This window comes from Excalfactoria chinensis, chromosome 1 (genome assembly GCF_039878825.1).
Source record: "Excalfactoria chinensis isolate bCotChi1 chromosome 1, bCotChi1.hap2, whole genome shotgun sequence".
NCBI classification, from domain to species: domain Eukaryota; kingdom Metazoa; phylum Chordata; class Aves; order Galliformes; family Phasianidae; genus Excalfactoria; species Excalfactoria chinensis.
Window position 1 is genome coordinate 86,391,840 of NC_092825.1, and position 24,951 is coordinate 86,416,790.

Consider the following 24,951-nt stretch of genomic DNA (forward strand, 5'->3'; position numbering starts at 1 on the left):
ATACTTAGCATATTCTGTAGTGTCAGTTGATCACTGATTTCTTCCTTTGTTTATTATTAATTGCATTAAAAAGTAATTGAGAAAAGGAACTGATTTGGATTTGATTCTGTCTATTAGAATACATTTCTCTAAAGTTCTGACTATATAATCAAGGAAGAGAAACTGTACTTTAGTTGTCGCTCTTTAACTCATTTTGATATAAAAGTTAATACAAAGCACTTCACTAAATATGAATGTAAAGAGTCTTAAAGTTATGTGGTCTTTGCATTGTGCAGTAGAGTTTCCTTTTGGATGGCAAGCTGAAATAAAGCACAGTCTAGTCTAGATCATGAAGTTGATTCTGATAATCATTTAGATTAGGGTAATTTGAATTTAGCCTAAATAAACCCCTCTGCTAAGCATGTGAGACTATTCTAGTTCTTTACTTCTCCTCGTTTGTCCCTGATAATTTAAATTTGCTGTGTACATATTTGCTCCTTCTGGTAAGAAATATATAATATATTACTGGGTTACAACTGACAGAAGGATGAAATTTGAACATTTTTTCCCAATAATTATACTGGTTTCTGAATCCAGAATTGAATTCATGAATAAAAATGTATGAATAAAAATGTATGAATAGGAAACCATCTGTGTCTGTTAGCTGCTGAACGCTTTGATTCACTTGGCGATTGATTCCTGCCTCAGTAAAATAGGGCCTTATTTTTTTCTAAAGTAGTCTGAGACACGAGAAGTTTAGCAAATAACTTTCAGTCTGCATTCCTTTCTCTCCATCTTTTATTTCTGTTGTCCACAAGTGAAATCCACTGCAGTGTGTCTGTGTGTGCCTCCCATGAGAATGTGAAATGTTTTTTCGTGGTGGTCCTTTCCTCTGCTTCCTTGGCCCCCCACAAGTGTAGAGGCTCCCGAATAGCACACATTTCTTTGAGCTTCTCACCTGCATATTGTCAGTTCTGCCTCTCTCTACGCAGACGTTCATATCACTGAACTCCGCAGGGCATCCAGATTTCATGGTGTTGGCAAGGCTATTAAAGTTTAGTCATCTAATGGCTGGGTAGACTTTTGCTAAGTATAATGAAAACACAACAGTTTATCACCTTGTCTGACCACATCTCTTGAAAATGTATAGTTTATTTTTAAATCCTGCCATCTAGGAGACAAAACTATAAGTCACTGCAGATGATGGACCATGTCTTTGATGGGTGAAGCTCTGACAATATCAATAGATTGGTCTGCTTGCTGTATAATTGTCTTTTTTCTTCCCTTGCTGTTTTCTTTCTCACTTATTTGAAGATTTGATGCACCTTCTGTGGATTCCTCTGTATTTGCTAGCTGCCCAGATCTTGCTGACTAAACAAGACAGAAGGTATAATAAGCATTTGTATGACTTGAAACAATGCTAGTCCTCAAGGCAGCTTTATTTTGAATTGACACCAGTTTATCTGGAGCAGTCGAACATTCCCCAGAAACTTCATCATATTTTGATAGAAAGGGAATGCTTAAGATCAGTAGAAATGAGAACAAGTCAACTGCTTACATTTTGTCACTAATCATATTTTGTTTTGATTGCAAAACCTCCAGCCAAAATAAACTGAAAACAATCAAGAAAGGCCTCATCTACTTCTTTTACTGACCTAAGCAAGGACTCATTTCCAATTGGAAGAAACTCCAAAGAGGTCACTGTAATGAAAAGCGAGAAATAATGTATAGTCACATTTGTGGGTAAATGGGTACCTCCTGGACTATTACATCTCAACAATTAATAGATGCATCGTATGGAAAAAACTGCACCAGCCTTCAGTTACTTTGGGGTACCAGATTTTAAACTCTTGCCGATGTATCCTTTACTTATGGTGACCATAGAAGCTTACTGTGGGAAAGGATATTTTCTTAATTCTGATAGTAAATGTGGAATTAAGTATCTCATGGTTAACTAGCACGGTGAATGTGATATGCTGTGATGCTGCTGCATTACTGTAATCAGCTAGGCAGGGAATGATATATGGACTTTTTAAAGAGGATGGATATAGCAAGTATTTCTTTAACATGCTGATGGCTGAATCAAAAGGCAGAAATCCACTTTGCTGCTGCACAGAAAAACGTAGAAAAATGTCAGACAAGAATTACTTATTTGTTTCTAAACAGCTTGTATAATTCTGATAAATTCTGACTTTTCACTGAAGTTTTTATACTACTAAATAATTTTGCCTGGACTCCCTAAGACTGTTATTCTAAGATTGATATACAGGGATTCAAAATTTCCTTTTTCCTGATAGACCTGAGTGTATATATTTATACACATATATATATTTATATGGTGTAGGCGTGCTTATTGCCTTGTAAATGCAGACATGAAGATGCACACACAATTTTGCATTGAGTCTTCAAGTTTCATGCTTTGTAAATTTTGACTTGTATTATTATAGTTCTTTGAGATTTTACAATTGCTGATGAATATTAAGCATGAAAATACTTGTTAAAGTCATCTAAATGCTTTCATTAAGCAACTGAAATTTACATCCTGGAAATTGCAGATGTGCATTTGCGGCGTGTGTTAACATATTTTGAAGATCATTTATTGAGAGCTGATCTTATTTCATAATCATGACTTGACACATGTTTTAGTACCGAACAGTAAAGAAAACTTAAGCTTAATTTACCTTATTTCTTTCTCAGTACAAGACAGTAAGAATTAAGAGGCTGCTTCAATATCAGCAATTAATCCAAATTTAAGCAAATTTTATTCTTAGTATAAATTGGCATTTTGTCTCTACATAGCACAAAATCAAACCTAGGCACAGTTCAAATATCTTGTCCAACCTCCGGCTGTCACTCCAGAAGTTCTTATCTACCATTTGTCCTTCATCATATTTGTAAGCTCAACATGCCTTTCTTTGGAGCACTGTATGGGAGGCTCATGAACCCATAAGTGATGTCTATATTCACAGTTCAGAGAGGTGTCTGACCGAAGCACAGTTTCCGTAACCTGTGTGATGGAAACACTGTAGTTGCAGTGGGTAGCTCTGTGCCATGCTTTTTCCTTGCTGTTTATTTCAGCTTTCTCATAGGCATTATCACCCTTCTGTCCTTACAGATTTAGGTGAGAACTGTGAGTCAGAGCCAAGGCCCAGAAGAAAAGGTGTCACTCAGCCATGATGGAGCACATTACCTAGCAGGCTCTTTGTGAAGAAATTTAATGCACAAATAAAACCATCAAAAATATAGTAAAAAGTACCTTAAATATTTGTACCTTTAGGGGAAATATATATATATATATATATTCCTCGCACTAAATCTATAGTAGTTTTTCCTATATCAGTTTTCAATACTGTGTTGTTTTACTGCTTATAGTCAAGAAACTAAAATTTAGTTTGTATCATCTGCATGATTATAGTGTCAGAATACCACTGATGATTCTATACTATTTTGTTTGCGTTCTTTTCCCCACTGATTTTCTTTCAGACTTATCAATTTGCATCAGCTTGACATGTACAGTGTCATCTGAATTTCTCTGTGTATTACAATAAAGAGTCTCTAGGTCAAAAATAAATGAGAATACCCAAACTCATTTATGTCCTGTGGCCTAATAATAACTTTTTGATTAAAGAGTGATGATCTTGTAGCCAGATTGCAAAATATCTTCCTGCTTTTTTTATTTATGAGATTGAAGTATTCTGTAGTAGTAGCAACATACTTGTTTTATGCTGGACATTACTGGGTGTTTTTCTTGTGCTCTCTTGCTATCAGTGTTAATCAGATCATAGCCATGATATTCATCACCCCTTTTCTCATTGCATTGCAGGGATTAAACTAAACTTTTTACATACGAGCAATAAATTATCTGACTTCTGAGTGTTCTCAGGTCCTTTCTTGCCCCTGCTGAAGTAAATCCATGCCACCTGCCTCTGATTTGTTTTCTCTTTAGATAAGCTGATAAACTGTGCTTCAAAACTGAGATACAGTGCAGCGAAAATATTCATCCACATTTTGAAGGATGCTAGCAAATGAAATCACTGCTAGAGTAAAATCAAATGTGGGGATGACTCCCAGGATACTCAGAAGCTTTGGTTTTTTTTCTGTAGTACAAAGAAAACTGTGTTCTGTCATGAGGGTTGAAGGCAAGGAGATCATCTTGAGAGGCAGAAGTTTATTTTGGTTATTTATTGTGTTTTAAATTTGCTTAGTTCTACCCAATAGACTTTTTTCTAATCATGAATGGCCATGAATGATAGCTCTGAATTTACAGAGATTAATAGTCATGTCACAGACTGCAGCAGCAAGTCTCTACACATGTAGGGTTCGCTTGGATCCCGCCAATGGTCAGCCTGATGCACAAGTCCCTTAACAGGTGTTTCTCCTCCTGATAATCAAGTGACAGCTTCAGGGAGGCTTCCCATGCACCAAAACAATTGTATTTTCTAATCATGCTCCTAACATTCCTGTTTCAGCAGTTTTCAGATAACTTAGAGAATGACATGTCTGTTTGCAAAAAGTTACGGCTCCTGCCTGCCAGATAGGCTAAAAACAAATAAAACTGAGAGAGTTACCAGTCTTAAAAAATTGTCAGACAGGCCAAAGAATAGCTTTAATTGTTGATGGCCTCATTGAACTAAATGGTGAAGCTGTGAAATATGGGTGATATGTTAAGCTTTTGGCACTGCTATCTCCTTCACAGACTTCAGTAAATTACCTCTGTTCGGTCTTCACAAGCCCTGATGCCATGTACATTCACTGCTCGACGCAGCTGACAGCGTGCATAAACCAAAGCACTGACAGCACTGCAGCCTTTCTGCCTGAGCTTTAGGCAGAATGATCTGGTTGTGCATGGGGAACATAGTTACCCCTACTAATCTCTCAAGGATCAACATATTTTGTTATTAAATGAGTTGGAGGTTATTAAATAAGTGGGAGGAGGATAAATAAAATGTATGGATCAGTTGGACATTAAAGGTTTGGTTTTTTTATATATAAAGAATATGAAGTTTCTAATAAGAGGGGAAAAAAAATATCACCTCAAGCCATTCTGTGAGGAACTAGAGTAAGGAAACTTTTAAAACATGTGAAAGAATAAAAAGCATTTTGAGTCGTTTGCATTGTGAAAATCAATACTGTAAAGCTTAAAGGGGAGGGGGGAAGAGTTATATGGGAAATGCTACGATTAACATTTTCTAAGGTTACAATTGCTTAATGAAAAGATGACTTGAACTAGAAAATAATGGATATTTGGGGGGTGTTGCTTCACCAAAAAATACTGAATATGTTTGCAGGAGGAATCACAGCCTAAAATTGCTTCAGTCTTCCAGTGGGTGACAGCTTCAGCTGTTGTGCAGGGAAATCAGTGACATTTCTTAGGATTATTTGTGAGAAACTCTAATCTTTACTACACATTCACGATGCCTAAAACAGCTACGCAGTTTAATGAAAAACTTCCTTTGGCTTTTTTTCTTAAAGATTTTACTTACATATTTATACTGCAGGGTAAGACTTTTCTTAGCAGCTGGGCTACAACATTCCATTAAATGAGAAAATAGAAGCTGTCATGCTGACTCAGGCCCAGCATCCCATTCCAACTTCCTTTCTTTCATAAAAGTCATAATCAAATACTTCAGAGGGAAGTTAAAGATCTCCACAGCTGCGGCATCATCTGCCACACAATTAGCTTTTCTCCTGATATCTAATAATTAGACCGCTTTAAACTTTAAAGCATGAAATTAAATATCCAAATATTTTTTGTTACCAAAAATCCTAAAAATTCCCGATATAAAAGTATCTTCTTCAAAACAGTGAAAAAATAAATCATTTCAAGGTTGTTCTTACAGCATCAGACATCATCACAATTCTACATGCTATTCAGAAACGATGTATCACAGTGTCTTTATTCACTTCATGTCCAATATCCATTGACTATGCATAGATTACAAAATAGAAATAAACTGAATTTTCAGAGTCACTTCATTCACTGTCTTTTATCTTGTCCTTACTATGGTCTTCAGTATTTGACTTGACAGTTAAGGAAGTAGCAAATCACTGTCGAGGAGATTAGATTAAAAAGAAGTTTGACCTGTGAATTTCAAGAAACAGGTGTATTAGAAACAGGTGTATTTTGGTAATCAAAGTGGCTATTGCAAGTTTCTTCTGAGACCTTACTCAGTTCTTGTAAGGAAGAGAATGGTAAGCTGAGGAGTTTGCAGGCCACTCGGTGAATGGTTGGTAAATGTTGTACTACAGCAAACAGGAGGTGTGTGAATAGTAGCCAAATACAGGGTCATTTATCCATGAGGAAGAGCTGGAGTATCTGAACAAATGGTTACAGGTTCTCTGAGGGAACAAACACTGTCATCAACAAACTTATACTGTGACATTTAGAATTTATATTCTGTGACTGTCTAGATTCAAGTTTGAATCCATATACAATATATAGTTTTGCATACCTTTGTCATTAGTCTAAGCCATAAAGCACTTGATGTTTACAAATTTTGTCACAGCTCATTGTGTATTTTGGTAAAGAGTAGCGGTAAATCCTATTGTTACATATAGATGATGTCTTTCCTTTAGTGCACTGTGGATGTAAAATCTTCCATGACAATGGTTAACTTTGATGGGTTGCTTAAAGTTTACCAGATAGTTTCATTTTTAGATAGTCACTTTGAATTTAAGATCCCTTAGCATTTAGAATTCACGTTGTCAAACTGAGTTCATTTATTAAAATGTAATTGTTGTTTTTTCAGTTCCATGGTATATATCGTCATGTAAATTCATTGTGTACGTATGCAGAAAGTAACATAGCAAATCTGCATTAACTGTGAAGTGAGTTGGCAGTGGGAACAGATTATAGAATTTCCAGAGTGTGAAAATTGGGATCAGAGTAGAATTGTCAAAAGCATATCTGAATAAGTATTAGAAGTCAATTTTATGTGTATATGTTTCTTGCTGAAAGCCTTCAAGAAGCAATTATCTTTCAGCCAGGGGTGCAGATGGATACTTAACACAATTTTCAGGAGCACCAGAAGGAGTCTAACTTTGTCTGAAACCAGGAAGTTTATATTTTCAGTTTGTGCTTCCAGTGTATTTTCCATGCTCAGGATTTTAAAGGCTAATTACTACACCAGCCTATTTGTTCTTCCCATCTGTGTGTTTACCTCAGAGCAGCTGAAAAGATCAGGACTGTGCAGGCACACTCCAGGGTGGACTACTTGCAAAAAAACCTAAAAACCCACATATCTGTAACAGCTAGCAAATCCCATTATTGAGATAATTACAAGATGTTTATGAAACACTTTGGAGATGTTTTAGTCAAGACTACAAGGTCATTTAGCCCAAGCCACCTGCAGCAAGGAGGCTCTAAGCCAGTAGCCCCCCAAGGTCAGAGGCGGACATAACGGCCAGCATGGTTTTTCCATTATTTTGGAGCAAGAGGCTTGCTACAGAAAACTATTTTTCTTCATAACATTCTTTAAGAATGCATGCATAACAAATTAATATTTGACTGTTTAATAAATGAGTATGAATAAACATAGCATGAACCTGATCATTTTTAATCAAGATTTGAATTCAGAAGAGATAATAAGAAGCATTCATAAGATCTCTTCTTAGCACATTTTTAATATAACCAGTCTTCTCTGGAGTTTTGTAAACCAGGAATCGTGCTGGTGAAATTCCCAGCTGTAGCAAAGAATCAACACAGTGCCTATGCTAGCATGAACTGTAAAACAAGTCTCTTCGTTTTAGATCCCTCTCAATATTGTGGATTTTGGAGTAAGTGTTTCTAAGAAAAGCCAGTAGGAAATATTTTTTTCCTACTGCTTGATTTTCTACAGTATTTGCTACATGAACTCCTGCAAAACATTACACAGGTATGGGAGCTTATAACTACAGCATCATCACAGCTAAGTTTTGAAATTAATAAAAGTGAGACTCTGTTTCGTATTTCATTACAAAGATCTTTTGTCTTAACCATTCTGTTGCATCCAGAACCTGTACTGAGCCCGAAACTATCTGTTCTAAGTCTCTATCTAACACCTTTTCGTGTTCTTGGCCTCTTTTGTCCAGCTCCCTTATCCCATGAGTTAACTTCAGGGACTTGCCAAAGGAAATATAAAATAACTGAAGGGTTTTCTTTGACCTCCACAGGCTTTAGATCAATCTTATTTACATGGTATTGTTACAAAACCTGTGCATCCAGCCCCAGAAACCTGATTTTATGGGAGTTTATCAGCTGGAGAGAGTCTGGGCATCCACTGCAGATGCTGGCTGTGGGTCTTCCTGCTGCTTGGAAAGCTCCAGGGGAGGTGAAGGACTTGCAGGTAGCAAACATCCCTCCTTCTTGCAGGATGTGTTCCATGGGTAACTGGAAATGTTGCTGCATGTAAATGATTTGAACAGCTGGAAAAGGCTGGATGAACTTTTCCTATTACTTTCTGAATGCGTTTGGGTACATGTTTGTGTGAATCCGTGTGTATGCATATATGAATGATTATTGTTTTGCGCATTGCATCACTTGGTAATTGCAACTCATTTACCATTTCACAGAGAGTGAATCAATGGGGTACAGCATATTTACCACCCTAATATATACAGTGGAGACTAATCAGCTCACTTAGTGTGCAGTTAGGTTTGCGTAACTAGAAATATTATGTGTACAACATGTTCTGGATACTTAGGTTTATTACTCTGGCGGTCACAGTTTGTTTGATGGTGTTTCAGAGAGTATGTAAAATAAATGAGAACTCTTCCATTTATGTCAGCTTTCTTACTGATGTGCATGACTTGCTGAAAGAAATACTTTTTTCTGTCTGGTTGTGGTGTTTGATTCCATCTGAGAATGAAAGAAATCTTGGCTATATTTTACGCGAGACTATTTTTTTCTTGCCGATTTTTTAATCTTTAATTATATTCATTTTTATCATAACGCAAATTCCTACTAACAGATAAGATGTTAACCATATTTATTATTTGATTTTAAAATGAAGGTGTTTAGTTAATTGAAGTTCATTTTATATCAGACAGAAACTCACCGTGAAGCTCATTATCTACCCTCAGATGGAGATAGAAGGTACAATTAGAAATGAATTCTAAGCAGTCTCTATCTGATTGTTTCACCAGTCAGTTATTCTTAATGCAATTAGGAACATTAAAAAAAAATAATTTTCTTTTCCTATTAATTCCCAGTGAGTTTCACCAGATTATAGTCTTGCTGCTATTTTAAATACATTCCTTACTGATTTCCATGTACGCTCTGGGTGAGGCTGATTCTAGCTGAAAGCAAAACTCAGAGGGCTGAAGCACCTCTCCTGTGAGGACAGGCTGAGGGAACTGAGCTTGTTCAGTTTGGAGAAGGCTTCAGGGAGACCTCACTGCAGCCTTCCAGTACTTGAGGGCAGCTTACAAGCAGGAGCAATGACTTTAAACAGTTAGATAGTGATAGAACAAGGGGTAATGGCTTTAAACTAAAAGAGGGGAGATTAGTTTAGATATTAGGAGCACATTCTTTACTCAGAAGGTGGTGAGGCACTGGCACAGCTGCCCAGAGAAGCTGTGGATGCCCCATCCCCTGGAGGTGCTCAAGGTTGGGTTGTGTGGGGACCTGAGCAGCCTGAGCTGGTGGGAGGAAGCCCTGCTCACCATTGGAGGCTGGAACTGGATGCACTTTGAAGTCCCTTCCAACCCAAGCCACTCTGTGATTCTATGGTGTTTTGTCTTTGCTTCTAAATTGTAACTGTTTCCTCTGTACTCCAGCTGCTCTGAATCCTCCCATCTCCACAAACACACAGGATAGGATTACCTTCCTCCTTACTTTTATTTCAAGTATTTGACACAGTGCAGCTGTGTACTGCCAGGACAAGGAAGCTCTGCCTTCATCATCTTCCCCTGGCCTTGTTTGTGTTTGTGTATTCTCAGGAGATGGTACCTTCTGTGACTCCTGCACAGAAACTAAGTAGGTCAGAAAAAAATACAGCTTGCGTTTTACAGGGCCCTTATCCCTGTCCAGCTGTGTCTGTTGAAAGCCACGGCCTGCCTTCTCAGCCACATCTTCTAGTCCCTGATTCCCAGTCATCTGTGCTAGTAATTCAGTAATCACACTGTGAGTGGATTCAGCTCTACCACTTACTAATGCAAAGTAAACTAGTCAGAACAACTGTTTTCTCTTAACTGGTTAGGCTGATCCAACTCACCGCGTATTTGAAAGGTCAGTAAAATCTTATGCAAGGGAGGGAACTAATGTAAGTGGCTAAGCTGAGAGAGGAAACAAAAGGAAATAAATAGAGCTTCCCTTTGTAGCAGCAGCCTGTGTTGATCTATGTGTGTTTGAACTGACTGAAGATTCTAACAGCCTTATGTATTTTGTTATCTCTGTGAGCAACATTTTCTTATTGCAGAAAACCCAAAATTACATAGCACTTACCTTGTGTGGTTAGGATCAATCACCAAAACCAAACAAAACAACACAAAAACAACAAGCAAATAAATAAAATTTAAAAAAATCTTTCTTTCCCAGCTTAGACTTTTTTCCATTTTCTATTTTTATTTGGTTTCTCCCCAAACTGAGCAACCCTTCCTCTCAACGTTTGCTGGTCCACTGAGAAGAACTGAGGTACTTCGTTAAGAGCTCTTACAACATAGGCTTAATTCCTTCTGTCTCTTCTGTACTTTCCAGTATTTTTTATTTCTCTTTTTTATTTTATAGTCAAGTCATCAACAAGGGATATTGCACATTTCATTATTTGAACTTTTGACCTCATTTATTAGTTCAGTACATTGAGTATGGAGATTGCACTCAAAAGAAAACAAATGATCTTTTCCATAATTGCTTTGCACACACAGACACACACACAAAATGCTAAAGTATCTTAAGAGAAGGATTTTTTATCTAGTAATCATAACCTGAAATTGAAGCCATGACATGGAAAAGAGACAGATAAGTAGGAATGAAATTAATACTTACTCAGGGTAGCTCAACCTTATCGTAATTCTGCGCACTTCATTATGAACTACAGATCTAAAAACTGGTTTTCAAACTACATTTTCTAATGTTCCAAAATATGCTTTTTCATCAGTTCCTCTTCTGACTTGTATACAAGGATAAATGGAGCAAGTAGTTCTGACATCTTTTTTTCCCAAAGAAACGAGGAAAATGATAAACTTCACAGTACAAACTTTTTGACAAATTTAATCGAGTACTCTCAGCTGTACGATTTTCCTGCTGTGAAATGGATAGTGCCGAGCATTGAAGGACATACATTTATTTAAGCAGGTGTGTAAGGATGAGCAAAGAAACTTCTCTGCTGAAAGGATTTATGCCAGAGTATGTAATGCAGGAACAGACAGAAGAGCAAATGAGGATTTTTGCAGCTGCAAATGTTCAGATGTTCAGGGCTGTCGTGGTTCCATAGGATGGGTAGCAGCTGGACAAGCATGTTGTCATAGCCCGGGGCAGCACCTGCCTTACACAGAGCAGGGACTGAGGACACCACAAAATTAGAAGATACAGTGCTACATCAGGGAAATCAGATTAAGTTGTTGTTTTCAGTGTAAGGATCTGATGCTCATGCAGAGACGCTGCAGTAAATTATTCTGTCCCTGAAACCACAGATGTGAGCTTATAGTAACCAATTATTTGGATCATGAGTGCTGTGTATTCTGTAATAGTCATTTGTCAGTAGCATAAATTGATTGACAGTCTAACAAGGTGAGATCCGTTATATTCAGCTTCAGATTTCTATGTGTAAACAGACAGCTGAGGCTTTATTTCTAGTAAATGGAAAAATAGGTGCTTGTGGAGCAAGATCAATACATTGTATTTTAGTGATTCACTTTAAGATGATACGTGTATCAAAATACATACATATGTATATCAAAATGACAGCCTGAAAGAGCTTTCCTCCTCTGCCTAGAAAGGACGGCAGAAGGGTCTGGTTCAAGTTAGATGCAAATATATAAACATTGGCTTTTGTTCAGGCAAATGCTACCTGTAGCATCCACCATTTTATGCTTCTGCTTTGTATTTGGGGTACAGTGGAAAGAAAAATGACTGCCTCTTGTGAGATTTGTTTCATTCCCTAAAGTAATTTTACTAAGAATTTTACCTTGATGTCTTGAACAGCCAACATGAGGGAATGGGCTACCAGGCTTTATATCAGCTATAAAGAAAAAAAATCAGGTTGAAACATCTGCTAAACATCAGAAGCTCATAAAAACAAAAATTGAAAGACCAGCAGGGAACAAACAGATCACTACCAAAGATAACATCTTTGGTATGTGTTCTCCTGAGACTGTAAAATGAATATGGTGAAAGCCATATAATGTCTGTGATCCACATGCTGATGCACAACTCTTATGAAGAATGGTGATTGTATGATGAGTTTCTGTACGAGGCTGAGTGGGCAAGACACAGTGCATCCATCCTTACTCCTTCTGAACTTTGATGGTAACACTAAGGATAATGCAACATCTGCATTTCCCTGTTCAGTGTTGCCGTCCTTTGGCTTTTCCCTACAGGAGTACAATGCTTTTTCTTTGCAGTTTGGTGAAACTAACAAGGCAGGCATCCTGCAACATCCTTTGAACAAAGGTCTGCATTTCCAGTTTTTCATAGGCTCTAAAGTAATTTGTCTTATGAGAACACTGAGGAAAAATTATCAACATCAGAAAAGCAAATGTTATATAAACATTGCATGTCAGTGTATCCCTTCAAATAGGCATTTTCAATTTGGAATGTGTTCTGTTGTGGACTGAAAAAGCTACTCCAGACTGGCAGGTAACGCTTCTCCATTCTTCTCCGTAGGAAAAACTTAACAAGGCTAAATGAAACTGCCTCTACTAGGAGACGTTAACAAAATAAAATGTAGAAGGGCAGAATAGCAGCCTGTAGTGAACACCTATACTTGGTCTGCTTTAACATATCTTGCTAGACATGAATCAGGACATTTTCTTGCTGGGATTAATGCAGTTAAGGAATTGTTCTCTCAGCAAAAAGTATCCATAATTTCTCATAGAGACTGGAAGTATAAGTTATGTATGAGAAGTTGCTACAATCCAAAGCCACGCTAAGGAAATGAAAAATTCAATCAACCGCATTGATCCTAAGGCAAAATTGCTAAGGGTCACTCTTATACCTGTAATTTCAGGAGTGCTTGCTGAGCATCAGAAAGTGGTAGCACAGATTCTGAAAGTATCACCATAGTATCATAGTATCGTGCGAGTTGGAAGGGACCTTAGAGATCATCGAGTCCAACTCCCGGGTTTCGAGCCCCCTGTGTAGCGAAGCGGCACTTCTACCCCTGCGCCACAGGGGGGATTCGAACCCGGGCCCTCCAGTGCCGCAGGCAGCAGCTTAAACCACTGCGCCACTGGGGGCACACAAAGTATTCCTATCAACATATTTACAGGAGACAGCAATGATTGTACTTTGTTCTCTGTGCACTGCCAGCTACTCTAAATGTCTCGCGGAGAGGACATCCTTTCTAATCAAATGCAATTCATTTTCTTATGATTTATGATTTAGGGAGTGGTATTTGTCAGTGATTAATTACTGTAAAACAGGAGATATGATTTTTATTTGATCTGAGATGAGATCAGGAGTAATTTTTCCAATGTGAACATGTGTAAAGGAAGAAATCTGAAATCCCGAAATTGAATTCTTTCTTCAGAAAAAAATACCAGATTTCTGCTTCACTTCTGCAGTTTTTAATCAACAGAAGAGAACTTAGTACTTAATTATGCCTCTTTAGATTCATAATCATAAGCTCAGTACCACATTTGGAGAGTTGAATTGACAACTGGAAAGAACGCTACAGTGTTGAGATGTGCCCGCAGAGAAAGAGATCAGGATAACCTAAAATCTATTTGCTTTCTCAGTATCTAAACTTAAATTTGTATGGTCTAGTGAGCTACAAAAGAGGTTTTATTCCTACTTCCCACTGAAATGTTTGTCTAGATTAATATTGCTGTCAACAGACCATAACATCTATTTTTCTATGGACTTGCCTAATGTGAAAATTCTGAAACATCAAGGGATACAAACAAAAAAAGAAAGAATTTGCTGTGGTAATAAAGCCATGCTGGAATAAAAAGTATTTTTCAGACTATCTGAAAAAAAAGCTATTTGATACTAGTTTGGAAGCAATGAACACCTGATTTCTTGGACAAAATCCAGCCCTTATAATATCATGTTGCTACTTTAATGACCCCATGCAGTAATATACATTTCTAAGCCAGTGAGCAACCTTTAGGGGCATAAAAACTCAATTTCCCAATATCAAAGATCCTTTTTTTTCCCCCTTGGGAGAAGAAAGTATAAGGCTGTTCCCTACATTATTAACATTTTGCCTCGGGGTAAGTGGCACTGTAATCCCTATCATTTTTACCTCATGCTGCTCCACTGGGAAAACACAATCCAGCCGTGTATGTTTGTGGCTCTTCCTTTCATTCCTGTTCCCTGCTGTGCTGTGCTGTGACAGGACAGCAGCAGGTGGCGTAAATAAAGGAGAAAGCTGGCAGAAAATTATAAGACAGCTTTTGAGATTTTTGATTTGGCAATATTTTGGAGCCCCATCTTCTCTGGGAGAGAAAAAGAGATTTTTATCTAAACCCTCTGCTTTTGGTGCAGCAAGGATGAACTCTCCACCCTTTAGCGTGAACAAAAATAGAAGCAATGTTATCACCACTCCTGAGGTGCTGAGCAGCTATAAAATACACTTACTTTCAGTATTAGGAGTTAAATGATGTTTGCGAGTGTTTTTTTCCACTGCTGCTAGGCTTGGAAACTGCCTTAGAATGAAATTTGAGCTCACTGAGAATAAATGGACGGGGATGGACTTCTCTGTTATCTCTATATAAGAAATACTGTTCTGCCACTTGTTACCAGTGGAAAGGTTTTAGTGCCTCCTGCAGAACAGAAGAATGACCTTAGCATCTGGTCTTTGGAAGCTGACTGAAATATATTCCCACTGAGGAGGTTTCTCATTCTTTTCCAAGGTAAATAACTCTGGTTGCTTCTATTACCAAGACCCCCCAGAGGCACTTAGTGATTTTGTAAATACATGGGACCAAAAGAGCAGAGCTTGCCTTGGGGAGAAGAACAACCCCTTTCTTGCATTCCTTGTTCACAGCGGGAGCTATCTCTTATCAGCAGACCAAAGACATGAAGATGCTCCATGTCCAACAACAGTGATAAAGTTTAGGATTTCTGCTGTAAATAATAGCTTGACATTGTTTTTCATTCTGAATCAGAACAAAAAGAATTATTGTCCAGCTTATTGCTAATGTTCCCAGCGATTGTTACTTTGATAGAATGACAAGAAATACACTTTATAGATTTCCTTTTAGAATTTGTACAGTGTGAAATTTCATGGCAGGATGCGAACAGAAGAGATCTATTATTATCATCTGACTTGTCATTTTATATCATACTATAAATACTATAAATTTTAAAATGCTATAAACATGAAATAAGTGTATTTAACTTATTTCATAGTTGCTTATTTGACTTCCTGAATCAAACTTTTCCCCATATGCTTTAAAATGAGTTTGAGACTTTGATACTTCCTTTTGCATGTCTTCTCACTTACCATAGCAGAATATAAAACAAACGTAGAAATAAATTTTTCCAATAAATAGGTGAACATTGTCATTAGAAACAAAATTTCAATTTTTTAATGAAAAATGGGGTTAATAATATTTTTCTTTAAGAAAATAATACTTTCCTAGAGTTTTCACTGCCAACAGTATCGTTTCACCTCTTATTTTTGTAACAAATAACAGCAAAAAGTAATGATAACAATCTAACTTCAGAGTCTCCTGATTTTACTTTGCAGTATAAGTAAGCCCAAGTGGGCCATCATTCTCTAATGAGTACATAATTTCATGATGGATTACAGTGTTGGTATTCTTGACAGTGAATCTGAGCATGTTGAGCACTTCTTTTACTTCATGCAGTTGATAGCAGAAGATGTAGAGGAGCAGAATTGAATTGGCAGCTGTTGATCTCAGAGAATGTGGCCACAAATAATTAAAGAGAAGAATGAGACTGTTGCAGTCTCTTGATATCAGTGTGGAACTGCATGGGCATTGAGAAAATTGGATAAAAAAAATCATGCTTTGCATCCTACAGAAGATAGCTCACATTCAACAGAGAGGCAGTCAATTCAATATGTAGCGGACAGAGGACCATGATTTTCAGTATGATTAGACAAACTCAAGCATAGAAAATAATACATTTACTAACTGAAAATACAGAAGTGGAAAATTAATAGATTGAATAAAGGGATTTCTCTGGCCGCTCTTCTGGTTGGAGTGAATCGAATCATTAAGAAAAATGAATCTGAGATTCCTAAGCTTGATGTGTGGCAAGAGTTTATAAAAGCCATCTATCAATAAGTTTTGTCCTGAGCGTAGAGATCGATGAGAAAAGGGCTTTCTGTTGTCACTGATGGTGGGATGTAACTAAAACATTCATAGTAAAAGCTGTCTGGAAAAACATAAGTTTTCAAGAAAACAAGCTGGTTCCTGATATGAAACTGTGTTTTGCAGCATTTGTTAATGTCCCTTTAGAGACTAGGACTTTTTTTTTCTCACTATTTGCTGTGATCACAAACATTGTATCAGAAGACTTCACAGAATCACAGAGTTGTAGGGGTTGGAAGGGACCTCCAGAGATCATGGAGTCCAACCCCCCTGCCAAAGCAGGTTCCCTACATCAGGTCACACAGGTAGGTGTCCAGGTGGGTCCTGAATATCTCCAGAGAAGGAGACTCCACAACCATAAAGAAGTTCTTGCGCACATTTGTGTGGAACTTCCTATGCTCCAATTTCTGTCCGTTTCCCCTTGTCCTGTCTCCACACACTGCTGAAAAGTCTGGCCTCAACACTTTGCCCCCCACATCTCAGATATTTATAGTCCTGGATCAGGTCCCCTCTTAGTCTTCTTTTCTCAAGGCTAACCAGACTCGGTTCCCTTAACCTTTCTTCATAGGGGAGATGCTCCAGGCCCTTCACCATCATTGTGGCCCTCCGCTGGACTCTTTCCAAGAGATCCCTGTCTTTTTTGTACTGGGAAGCCCAGAACTGGACACAGTACTCCAGTACTTAACAGGGCAGAGTAGAGGGGGAGGATCACCTCCCTTGACCTGCTGACCTTGCTCTTTTTAAGGCACCCCATTATGCCATTGGCCTTTTTGGCTACACTGCTAGCTCATGGCCAACCTGTCGTCCACCAGGAAGCCCAGGTCCCTCTCAGCAGAGCTCCTCTCCAGCAGGTCTTCCCTCAGCCTGTACCGGTGCATGCAATTATTCCTCCCTAGGTGCAAGACTCTACACTTGCTTTTGTTAAACATCATCTGATTTCTTACTGCCCAGCTCTCCAGCCTGTCCAGGTCTCACTGAATGGCAGCACAGCCTTCAAGTGTGTCAGCTAATCCTCTCAACTTCGTATCATCAGCGAACTTGCTGAGGGTGGCCACTATGCCCTTGTCAAGGTCATTGATGAAGATGTTATTTGAACTCTGTATACATTTATATGGTAGACAGTATATATATTTATATGGTAGACAGTCTTATTTGCCCCATCCAGTGCTGAATGAAAAACATGCAACAGTAATACACAATTTAAGCTAACTGATAAGTATTAATCACAAGGGCATTTGGAAATCAAACATAGCAGGTAAGGTCATGGTTACCAACTGAGGTTACTGGTGAGTGGAAGAAAGGAGCTGGTGCACCCTTCTTCAGGAGGGGCAGGAGAAAAAAAACAGTTGACTGGATTAATTCTTGAGTAACTGATCTGTCTGAGACTTGCTTCATGTCAGGGGTGGGCCAGATGTCTCCCTACCATCTTTTCAACCTGAATTATTTTGTATTTCTTTGTAGTAAGAATATTTTCATACGAATTTTTGTTAGTCATTGCCAGTTAATGCTGACCCAAACCAAATTGCTCAAACAAAGCTAAACAAATTTTTATTATTGAATCTGAATATACTTAGACTCTTAGACTCCTAGAAAATTCAAAAGGACCGGGAATAAGAGAGGCTCTTAAGTTCCCTTTGAATCTGGTGAAATATCAAATGTTATTTCAGATAATGAGTTTCTGGAGAACACAGAACTAATGAAGTTATAACAGTATTCAACCCTGGGGTTGTGGTGTCTTAGCTTAATTTCTTCCACTCTTCTGTCCATATAAATAATCAGCTCTGAGATCTGGAATATATATGCTCTTTTCAAAGAACAGCATTGCAGCTACTCTTTCCTCTGGCCTTATGCTCATTCTTTTATTACAGTCAATGGTTATATTGAAAAACTATAACCCCAAGCAGCTAACTGTGAAAAACAAGGTAGATATAATGAACAGCACTGCTTCCTGCTATTCAGAAACAGAATTAGGAATGATCCCTGCTTTGGTTTCTGGCATGTAATAAAAAGTCGTATTGACTTACTATTTGGATTTTTTTATTCTCATTAGGAAGTTGCAGGCAGGGTAAAAAAAGACATACTTTGTAGACCTTTCTCAATATCCAATAAAGTATTACTTTCTATTGTAGGGGACATTTGCATAGTCCAATTCAGAATTTTTAGAAAGAATTGTTACAATAACTGTATATGCAGAGCATTTTAAAAATGCATTTTATCCTGTGAGTTAATAGTGGTGAGATTCAGATGCCTAAATGTGGGGTCTAGCGCCATTTTAAACATCCTGATGTGTTATCTTTCAACTTCAGCTACATCTCTAGAAGGTCATAGGTATCTTGCAACTCCTGTCTTGTATTTGTCACCCCTGGATAAGCTAGGCCTTCTTAAATGGCACCAGAAACTTCTTTCTCAGGTCCAGACTAATTCCTCTGAAAGTTTTATGTAATGCCTTGAGTTAAAAAAATGCTCAGCACTTTCAGAAGTAGGTGGTTTGGTTAAGCTGATTAGGTCTTGTAATTTTTAAATGTTCTACCTATTGCCAAAAATATTTCCTAGCTTTAAAATGAAGATGAAAAGCAAATGTTTATATTACACCTGAATCCTGAGTTAACTTGTTTTCTTGATTTAAACTAAATTCATTTAGCATACTGTTTGCGCTCACTGTAGTTTTGTGGGTGTTTTGTTTTATGTAGTTGAATATGAGTAAGAAAGCTGTAGATGCTCTTTTTGTCCCATTTGAACAAGTAAACTTTAAAATGTGAATAGAAATGGAATAGAATGAAATACTAACATCAAACTGATGAGCATCAAATTGACAAACTGTTTGATGATCCACTGATATTTTTAGTGCTTTTGTCAAGGGTAGGTGGCATCCTTCCCATCCTCCCCCAGCAGCAGCAGGCTCTGGCACTCCCTGCAGCCAGAGACCTGAACTGCTACGTTACTGGGTGGGCTCTCAGTCTGTCCTCACAGTCTTCTTGAGGGAAGCCCACCATCTGGTAGAGACCATGTTTGAAGATAAGGCCTCAGGGTCTGTCAGGAGAGTTGGTCTCCTGAGGAAAGAAGAACACTGAAGCATCCTACCACAAGGTCTACCTCCCACACCTGCTGCTGCAGTAATGTATGGGCCCTCCTGAGGGCTGCTTTTAGCCTTGCAGAAAAGGGTCAAGGTTAAGCACAAGAGATAAGAGTGGGCAGTGCCAGCTCTACCCCTGCTGGCTCAGCAGCCTGCCCACAAGCTGCCAGCCCCCTGCACCAGCACAGTGCTCTTGCTGGCTTCAAAAAAGCCCTGAAAAGAGTTTTTTGGTCAGCCTTTTTGCTCTAGGTGCTTTACCCAGTGCAGTCCTACCTGTCCTGAAGCTGGTCTTTGCAGCAGTAAATGCAGTGTAGAATAGGCAATGAGAGTTTTCTTAGGTTCTTCAGGATTTAACTGATTGTTGCATACTGTTTGAGGAAAAGAGTAATTATTCAGCCTATTGTGTTTTGATTTGCACCATCCAGTCCTTTTCCTTCCATGTCATCTTGAACTTCTTCAACATTTCTTCAAAAATTAAGTATCTATAAATGGAAAGCTTTAAAAAAATACTGGAACATTCTGAGTTAGTCCAATCTGGGGCTACAGAACGGATGACAATATGTAGACTCTGTTAGGTATGTGTCCATTTGCATATTTCAGTATTGAGTTCTGGACCTAGTTCAGTTGTTTTTACATTCTAGACCAGATTTGCTACTTGAGACCGTGCTTGAGAGTGTAATGTATCTGCCTACTTTACTTTAAAAATTTAGTTCCACTGAAGTGGATAGAAATCACTTTAGAAGTGTGGGTTGAAAATGAGGAGTGTTCATCCAGTATTTTCATAATAAGTAGGGAATAATTCAATTCAGCATAATCATACTTGAAATATAAACCCATTTAAAACCTATTATTTTAATTGCATCAGCTAATACAACAAAACTACCCAGACTGATTCCAAAAACTATGTATTGAAGTTACAAATTTTTATTGGAAGAAATTTTGTTATCCCTTTCTATGGCAAATTGTGTATTAATTTTAAATATCTTAAATTTTAATTCTTCATTACGTTTCAGGATTAGTTCATAAGCAACTTCTTTCCTGGCAATAGAAGAATAAAAGAGGTACGGGCTTAATCCTATCCCAGACATCTAGGATAATACCAGGAATCAGTTGTCACGCTGATGAAGCATTAAAAGATAAGACATGACTTGAGTCAACATTCTTTAGCAAATAAGATAACATTAAATCTATTTCAAATGCAAAAGATAGGTAGGTGTTTTTGAAAGAATATAGGAAGACTGGTATTTTCTTATGTCAGTGACCTACCATAATATTTAATGTTCAAAGTGACATACACTATATATGTATCATCTTCTATTTCATTGCCCAGTCACAGTGTTTACCTCCTTGCTGATGGTTCTATGATGTATCAAGTTTCAAGGGTCCTAAATAAAAGACAGATTTTGTCTCATAAAAAAATAATGTCAGTGAAATTTACTGGATGATTAATGGCTGTTTTTTGAGTGCTACAAAATTCTAGGTTGCTGTGGCAGATATGCAAAAGGCCCAATCCAACACCAAGTGTTTTTCATTCAAGATCCCTTTAAAAGACCCAGAAAGAGCAGCCACTGAATCGCAAAGTCTGAAATGTAAACATTTATTGGAAATACTTAGAATTTGGCATCATTATCACTTTAACTACATTCCTATTACAGGAGATTTCCACTCAAGGGACGAGGTATCTTAAATTGAATCTGGACTAGTAAGGGAAATTGACTAAGCCCTGCTGAAAGCTGGTTTAATTATGTCAGAGTTCCAACGTGTAGGTATTCCAATGTGAAAATAAGGAATAACTGGAGATAGGAAAACAGCACGTAGCTCTTCACTATTTTTTATTTGTTTCAAAATTATTTAGAGTATTTTGTTTACCTTCTAATCACTGCTGATGTTTGTGGGGGAAAAAATATGTGTGTATATATATATATTGGCTTTTCATTTTAATTCTTATTATACAGATATATTTATATATGTATCTCATGTGTGTACATGTAGAGGTGACATCATAACAGAAAGAGCAGCGCTTTCCATAGTTCTGCTTATCATTATCAGAACTGAGCTGGCTGTCTATGAAGGATAGACTTATCATTTTCTTGCTGCACTGATGATCAATTGCATTGTGCAACTTAAAGCATTCATGGTTTCATAGGATCTTTACATTTTTATTGCACAAGGTACATAAAATAAATAGTTTTGACCCTGGGTTACTTCTGATCAGACTGGAACTTCTTGGCCTATTAAACCCCGTAGATATAAGGATTTCCTCAAGACTCATATTAATGCTAAACTGGCTTTCCTGGGCTTTGTTGTTTTCCATTACTTCACCTCATTTACCTCTTCAAATACATTTTTTCCTCCAGTTTTATTAGTCTTGTGTGTTCCTTACCTGTGTTCATGTTTTCAATAATAGAGTAGACCTGTATAGAATGGAAAATGTGAGATGTTCAAAGCTTATGCTTTCCTTCAAACTTACTGAGGCACTTATCTCAACAGTGATATATTAATCCTTTGTTTTTCTGTCCTTGCATTAAATACTGTTCTCAGATGCTGACAAAATGTCTGAACAGTTCAATTGGATACTCAGACATTCAGAGACTGCTCTTTGAATTCTGGCACTTACTACCACGTTGTAGAATAATGGGATGCTATTGTTGTATTTCTTATATGTAGGTCACACCTAAAATAATGCCTCCTGTTTATTTCCTTGAAAAATACAACAGGTAAAGAGCACAGAAGCACTATTTAGTTGAGTGTGAGCTACAAAACACTCTACTTCTGCATAGTCACCATCATTAGCTGTGCATTTTCACCAGCAATGAAGGAAAAAGCCTGCATGCTATACTCATAAAAATCTGCTTGGCCATCTAGAACATGACTTGTCCTTCATGTCATTGTTGCCACTGCTGAAACACACTACCCACTGCCTCACTGCGCTCACATCCTGTTTGGTCTCCATAAGTAATCAGCAAGCATTACTGAATGTCAGTGGGTGCATTTTTTTCTGCATGGAGCAATCCAATTCCACCCCTTTGCTTTATACACACTTCTGTATCAGACATGCCTGTGTCAGACTTCCTCTCTGCTGCCATCTGTCACAATTCAGTAAAATAGAATACTGTTGGGAATGTTCAGCCTTTACTGCCAGAGCACCAAGATCAGCCTCTGCTGCCTTGGGCCAACATTATAAAATAGTAGGCTTTATTTTTTGAGCAGCCCTCATGTATGAGTAGATATTATATGGAGAATGCATATAATAGATATAATAAAGACAAGTAATAAAAAATAATAAAGTAATTAGAAAGTAATTAAGAACTGAATGAAACAACTTCTTGTGGGTGGAAGTTGTCTTGGTTTTGTTCCATTGTATTTCAATTTCACACTTTCTAGTTCAGTTTTTGGAGGGGAAAAATATATATTTGTCCTTGTCAGTATTCTCCTAGAACTCTTTGTGCAAATTCTATTTCCACATGTCCTCTTTGTTCCAGTAGGAACAAAAATACAATAAAATACAAAGGGAGGACTACAATGGATTCATGAAACTCATCTATTTATTAATTAGTTTATGTCATTAATTATTGTACAGTGAATTTTATATCCAGTGCTTAGCATTGGGACTCTACTTTTGTACTTACAAAACATAGACAATGGACGTTTAGATGTATAGTTGTATGTATAAAACTCTCTGCTTATGCAGATAGAAATGCATGTGTTTGGGAAGCTCTTTTCAGTTATTACAACCACTTTGTTGGGTAATAGTTTGAGTAGCTAAAGCTTGGCAGTGTCATGGCTTTTCTTGTCCTTTGCCTCAGGAAGCCAGGCTAAAGCTGGAATTGTTCACTTGTTGTTGTTCCAGTTAAAAAACTGTTGATGCAGCTTACAAAACTTAACCTGCGAGCTGTATGACTGGCACAATCAGGTGAACACTGATCTCACAGCTAACTCTCATTCAAGGAAATTTTCAAATGGACGACTTGTTTACATTTTATACTGGGAATACAGACTCTCAGCCCCTTTGATGGAGACAGAAACACTGAAAAACTTTGATGTCCTTTCTCACGCAGCATTCGCCCCTGGCCTGCTTGAAGTTGTTATACGGTAGCTCTGTCCTCCATCAAACTGATAGAGCTGAAGTTGTTCACAGCCTAGGATGCCCAACAGCTCTTCAAGACAGCTGGTAGGAAAACAAGCAGGTTTTATAGATTCATTACAACTTCTTCTTCTCCAAAATATCAGTTTTCTGCAACTAGGATTTTCCAGGGAAAAAAACCTATTTTGGTAATAAATTGCTGATCTGCTTTAAACACTGGCAGAAGGAGAGGTCACTCTGTCAGTTTGGCAGTCTCATTACATATATAGCTGTGGCCCCCTGAGTCACAAACACTCACTTATGTGAACTGAATTCATGAGAAAACAAGTACTGCCTAATGGGTATAATTCCTCAGGTAGGGAACAAGACAGCAGATACTGAGCTCTGGTGATACAGAGATTGGGTATCTGCTAGGAGCATAGCATGTTTCACCTGTGAAGTCTCTATCTGTTTTGCAATAGACTCTTTTGATAAAGAAGAGGGGAGGTGTACATGAAAGATCTGTTATGGCATGGAGCTATCTCAGTTTAGATAGAGCGTGCATTAATTTTCACTGTGATAACAATCATATCTATTATTTTCTCCTAAATTCAGCACTTCAAAGTGAATAGGAGCATAAAACGTGGCAAAATTGTTTTAATGAACAACATTAGTAAACAGTAGACAAAGGGGGCAGGTTGATTGTTTCAAGATTATACTTTTTAATCCTGAGAGGTTTTTTCCTAACAGCTCGCTTCTCTATCTGGTTTCATACTTTAAGCATCCTGCCATATTGAAAATCTTTAATATTTTAAATCACGTGTGATTTACCAGCTTAATCTGGCAGCAGAACCTATCAAAATCCTGTCTCCTCAGCACTGTGAATTTGCTCACATTCTAAAACTTCATTTTTCATTAAATTAACAAATCAATAGCTAAAAGGATCAATGGATTAGGTAGCAGCTGGTTTCATCTCAGCAGAAAAGGATTGCTGCCAAATTTCATGTTGCTGTTTAAATTGATTCAGCCAGACATCTTTTGCTCAAAAAAGTCAATTGTGGTGAAAGTAAAGAATTTTGTTTAAAAATCATATATACAATTGGTGGTCCTTCGTGCGTGTATATGCATGGAAAAAACACACACACACTCTACAACCTCTTTTTTAGAAAACCCTAGGAAATAGAAATTTCTTTTCTGAGACATCATCTCTGGATCTTTTGAAAGGTGTTTTTTTTTTCCCTAAGTTGATGCTCCTGCTTATAAGAAAGAAAAGTTTTTGTTTGGTGGTTTGTTTGTGTTTTTTGTTTTTTTTTCCTATTTGTGTTGGTTTCTACTCTGAATCTCTAAGTATTTTATACTGCTTTCTATTTTCTTAGTCATTCAGTGTGTGGATACGATACAGATCATTTTCTTT

General features: G+C 37.6%; 1 protein-coding gene across 4 annotated transcripts in view; it reads left to right on the forward strand.

Annotated features, from left to right (window-relative positions):
* EPHA6 (EPH receptor A6) overlaps positions 1–24,951 on the forward strand; it is a 463,816-nt gene that overhangs the window by 184,124 nt on the left and 254,741 nt on the right. The window lies entirely within an intron of this gene.